General features: G+C 36.3%; 1 pseudogene; it reads left to right on the forward strand.

Annotated features, from left to right (window-relative positions):
* The window catches only part of LOC107701979 (multiple epidermal growth factor-like domains protein 6), an 81,663-nt pseudogene that overhangs the window by 57,852 nt on the left and 17,831 nt on the right, over window positions 1-5,980 (forward strand).

A 5,980-nucleotide genomic window follows, 5' to 3' on the forward strand; every position in this document is an offset into this window, starting at 1 on the left:
ACTCATGCTCGAGTGAGCATTCCGTCTCGGCGAACGAACAGTCTCTGCGTGGGGTCTGCCCAGACAGATGACATATTCATTGCTCTTCTACATCGTGCAAGTTTCCCTGCACGAGCCACACTCGCAGAGCGACATTTGCAACAACGTCGCTACAATTTGCTCTTTTAGGGCTTACCTGCTAGAAATAAGCTCTTTTAGAATCGCCGGATGGCGGCAGGGGAAAACGGACTGGAACTGCTGCGTCGCTGTAGCGACGGAGAAGCAGGTCAGCTGTGCTGAGAGGTCCCTATTCCAGCTGCGAAGGCGTGTCAATGGCGAGCAGGCTTTCAGGATCAGCGATGAGCGTAGAATCGTCGCTGAAGGAGAAAAAATCTGAGAATCCTGTAGCAAGCGCCCGCTTATATAGCCAGATGCCCCGCCCATTCTGGCGGGCTTTGGCGGGCTTCGTCTCCATAGGCTCCTGCAGCTCTGCTGCCGTGCCATTGGTTCGTTTTTAAAGCCCTGCACGAACCAATGGCCGTGCAGTTTCACTGCGTGAATGAAATAGGCTTCAGTTCAGGAGAAAAAAGTATTTTTCCCATATGCGTCTTAAGCAAGACGCAGTACGTGTGAAGTATCGAAAGGGAACAACAGTTAAGAAAGCATCTTATCATAGTGATCATGGATATGTTTGTATGTATGCTTTATACAATAGATTGCTTTAAAGCAAGCAGTTTACAGTAATAAACATGAAAAAACTGTGTCAGTCTCGTTTTAAGTTAGAATTAATACTTGATATAAATTAAGCTTGATCTAGCTTAGGACTGTTTTGAATGATGATCATAACACTATCAGGTATTTTAAGAGAGATACTGTTGTGAATAAAATGGTTTATCCAAAAATAAAATGTCTCATCATTTACCTTCATTTTATTCCATATCCAGATGATATACAAAAGGAGTTGTTAGGCAAAATGATGTGTCAGCCAGTTACTTTTACATTCAATGAATTAAATGGTGAATAAGAACGTATCTCTGCCATCTCATTTTATGTGCCCAATATATTTATTTGTATTGTAAAAAATAATGGTATAATAATTACAGTAGTATAATAATAATATAATTGTCTGACATTTTCAAAAGCTGAAGTGATTTAGAATATGCATAGCTTAATTTTTTAACTAATTGCAAAAGCTGAATAATCAATCAAAGCGTACTGATTATTCGGTGAAATTATTGTTGATTAATTGTGCTAATAATCGTTAGATTAATTGATTATCAAAATAATGGTTTGTTGTCATAGTGCTGAAGGAGTCGGTGGAGGCGTTGAGCAGTGGTCAGGTGGTGAACAGACCCCGACCTCAGCTCACTATTCTGCAGGACTATGAGAAAATCCTGGAGCGATACGACGACTATGAGGACGACACGGGAGAACTGCACGCTGAGAGCACCTTAACTGAGAAATTCAGTAAGAAGCAAAGTTTGTTTTTTTTTCTTGTCTTTTTTTTTCTTTTAAATATATCTGTATATATTTTTTTATAACATTTTTAAAAATAGTTTTAGCTTCTTTGATGTTTCTTTAGTTTTAGTTTTTTTTACTAGTTAAACTAAATGAAAATGAGAAATGTTGCTTTGGCAACTAGGTGAAATAAATTTTAAAAATCACTTAACTCTAAATTAATATTTATTATTATTATTATTATTATTATTAATAATGATAATTTAGTGTTTAAACTAAATGAAAATGAGAAGTGTTGATTTGGCAGCTTCAGTTAAGATTTTTTTTATACATTTTTAGTTTTAGTTTCTTTAGTGTTTCTTAACTAGCTGGAATAACTAAAAATTTAATAAAATTCACTTAACATAAATTGTTATTTATTAGTTTTAGTTTCTTTGATGTTTATTTAGTTTTAGTTATTTTAGTAGTTAAAATAAATGAAAATGAGAAGTGTTGCTTTGGCAGCTAGCTGAAAAAAAATAAAAAATCAGTTATATTATATTCAAGGTATCTTGGAGAGGTGAGGTGTCCAAGTCGCAACATCTAACTACTGGGGTGCCTCAGGGCTCAGTTCTTGGACCACTTCTCTTCTCTGTCTACATGGCATCTTTAGGTTCTGTCATTCAGAAACATGGCTTTTCATATCACTGCTATGCTGATGACACTCAACTCTACCTCTCTTTCCATCCTGATGATCCGACGATAGCTGCTCGCATCTCAGCATGTCTAACAGACATTTCTTGCTGGATGAAGGACCATCACCTTCAACTCAACCTTGCCAAGACAGAACTGCTTGTAGTTCCATCAAACCCATCGTTTCATCACAATTTCACCATCCAGTTAGGTACATCAACCATAACTCCTTCAAAAACAGCCAGAAACCTTGGAGTTATGATTGATGATCAGCTGACTTTCTCAGACCACATTGCTAAAACTGCCTCATCCTGCAGATTTGCTTTATTCAACATCAAGAAGATCAGGCCCTTTCTTTTGGAACATGCTTCACAACTCCTTGTTCAAGCTCTTGTTCTGTCCAGGCTGGACTATTGCAATGCTCTCTTGGCAGGTCTTCCAGCCAGTTCTATCAAACCTTTACAATTAATCCAGAACGCGGCAGCAATATTAATTTTTAATGAACCGAAAAGAACGCACGTCACACCTCTGTTTATCAATTTGCGCTGGCTACCAATAGCTGCTTGCATAAAATTCAAGGCATTAATATTTGCCTACAAAACCACCACTGGCTCTGCACCCCTTTACCTAAATTCATTACTTCAGAGTTATGTGCCCTCTAGAAGCTTGCGTTCTGCAAGTGAACGTCGATTTATTGTGCCATCCCAAAGAAGCACAAAATCACTTTCACAGACTTTTAAATTAAATGTTCCCTCCTGGTGGAATGACCTGCCCAACTCAATCCGAGCATCTTCAAGAATCGGCTAAAAACACATCTCTTACATCTTTATTTGACCCTCTAACTCTAGCACTCTCTACTCTCTAAATTCTATTCTTTATAAAAAAGAGCCCCTTTTAGACTTGCACTCTATTCATTTACTAACTGCTTGTTTTCTTAAAAAAAACTTCTTAATCTAACACTAGCTTCTGTATACTTTTTGTATTCTATCTATTTGTTTTCTTTTTTATTTATTATACAATTAACAAAAACAAAAAAAGGCCTCTAACACTAGCTTGCTCTATTCCTTTTTATTTTATCTGTTTTCTTTTTATTTATTATATAATGTAAAAAAAAAAAACCTTGCTACGTGTACTGCGTTAAGCTAACTGAGACTTGTTATAGCACTTGCGTTTCATTGCTCTTTTGTTGATTCTGATTGCTTCCATTGTCCTCATTTGTAAGTCGCTTTGGATAAAAGCATCTGCTAAATGACTAAATGTAAATGTAAATAGAATATAATAGTTATTGGGCCAGTTTTACTAAACAGGGCGAATTAGCGCGAGAGCGCAATTCCAAAACAGCGCAGATGGGCATGGAAATTTCTGCGGGTGATTTACTAACAACGCACAAATTAAAGAATTCAATAAGGTCAGGCGCAAAAATAACTGTGCCCCCACCTTTTCAGCGCTAATTCGTCACTGTGCGTCTTTAGTAAATCCTGACAGCACTATTTTAATGCTAAAAGACGTTTGCGTTGGCGCAAGCTGTTAGTAAAACTGGCCCTTAGTTTCTTTAGTGTTTCTTTAGTTTTAGTTATTTTAGTACTTAAAGTTAATCTAAACGAAAACGCTTTGGCAACTAGCTGAAATAAAAAAATATTTTATTATTATTTAAATTAACTTTTTTTTTTTTAAGTTAACAAAAAGGTTTTGTTTCTATGATTTTAGCTTTAGTTTTAGTTAGCTGTAATAACCCTGATGCAAAGAAGCTTTTGATTGCTTTTAATGGATGAATCCTGTCTCCTCTGGTCTGTGCAGTATGTTTGAACGATTCGTTCGGCTTCGACTGCAGTCTGTCGTGTGAGGACTGTGCTAATGGAGGAGTGTGTAACAAACACAGAAACGGCTGTGACTGTCCTGACGGATGGACGGGAATCCTGTGTAATGACAGTGAGTTTCTCTGAAAGAGCCACAACTGAGTACTGATCATAAATATATCAGCAATCACAAACGGAAAACTCAGGCTTGATTACATCGACAGAAAGTAGTTTCACAGGTGGAGAAAGATTTTGTTTTTTGATTAAAGATGATTAAAACAGATAAATCATGTACATTAAAACCGGTCACATTTAATAATATCCCATTATAACCCTGTAAAGCCTTATGAAATATTAATCAGAAAAATGTAATTTGAAATGGAACAGTTTATTGAACCTTTAAACAAAATCTGATCATATAGTTTGATACAATGAGAATATGGATCTCATACTATTCAGAGGCCCAAACTGAGGAAAAATCTGCAATTTGGTGCAGATGCTGATATATATATATATATATATATATATATATTAAAAAAAGTAATAAAAAGATGAAATGCTGATAACTTGTACTGTAAATCAATAAGATTAATCTTTATAACCGCATAGCAGATTACTTAAAATGATATACAGTAAATATCAGTTGTCACTCTATATCTCCAATAATATTTAATAGTAAGATGACTTAATGAGGTGTAATCTTAGTTAGATGATATTTAAATGCATAGTTTTATGATCAAAGATCTATAGTTTTAAAGGCAATACAGTATGGAAACTTGTTTCCACCACTAAATAAAAACATAAAAAAGGTAATAGCCACTTTTTATCGCACAATTCTGACGTTTTTTTTCCCCAGAATTGCATGATATGAAGTCGCAATTGCATGTTTTTCTCCCAATTGCGACTTTATATCTTATATTCAGATTTTATAACAAACTATTTCATGTTATAAAGTCACAATTCTGAGAAAAAAAGGTCAAAAGTCAGTCTTTTATTCTTCAGCATTGGACTTTCCTCGCAATTACGAGTTAAATTCTGAGAAAAGTCACGCAAAAAAATTGTATATCAAATATTATACAGGGTACAATTTCTTAAGTTTTTATTGTGCTACATGTCTTTAAAAGCTCCTGACCTCTTTCTTGTGTGTGTGTGTGTGTGTGTGTGTGTGTTTGTCCAGCGTGTCCAGAGGGCTGGTTCGGCAGGAATTGCTCGTTGAGATGTAAGTGTAAGAACGGCGGCGTGTGTGATCCGCTCACCGGGAGCTGCCGCTGTCCACCAGGGGTCAGTGGAGAGCTGTGTCAGGACGGTCCGTTTACAGAACACCTTCACTGTATGGAGAGATATAACAGACAAAATATAAACCATTGATAATATTGATATTGATGCAATCACTTCAGGTTGTCCCAAGGGTCTCTATGGGAAGTTCTGTAATAAGAAGTGTAATTGTGCTAATAACGGACGGTGTCATCGCACTTATGGGGCGTGTCTGTGTGACCCGGGACTGTATGGAAGGTTCTGCCACCTACGTGAGTGCTATACTTTGACATTATAACTACACTGTGCTTTGTGGCGTAGTTAAAAACAGGGTCCATTTGCAAGGTACATTAGATCTCTTATCACTTCCTGTCCCGTGTGTTCATGCAGCGTGTCCCAAGTGGACGTTTGGCCCGGGCTGTTCTGAGGAGTGTCAGTGTGTTCAGCAGAATACCAAAGAGTGTCACCGTCATCAGGGCACCTGCGTCTGCAAGCCTGGTTATCGGGGCGACACCTGCAAAGACGGTCCGTTTGCATAAGAACATCTGAAGTGTCATTGATGCAAAGTTGCATTGCACTGAAATTTGCATTGAAATGCTTAACTCAAATGCAAGGAAAAGAATTGTAAAACATACAATCTTATTTAATAAAATCAAATAATTATTATATAATTAAATAAGATTAATAGTATTAATACTTATTAAACAAGATTAATAGTTGATGCATAGCATTTTAATCTTTTTTTTATTTTAAATTTGCTTTGAAATGCTTTAAAGGGGTCATATGATGCTTTTTTAAAGATCATTATTTTGTGTATTTGG

Source organism: Sinocyclocheilus anshuiensis, unplaced genomic scaffold (genome assembly GCF_001515605.1).
Source record: "Sinocyclocheilus anshuiensis isolate Anshui unplaced genomic scaffold, SAMN03320099.WGS_v1.1 scaffold262, whole genome shotgun sequence".
NCBI lineage: Eukaryota > Metazoa > Chordata > Actinopteri > Cypriniformes > Cyprinidae > Sinocyclocheilus > Sinocyclocheilus anshuiensis.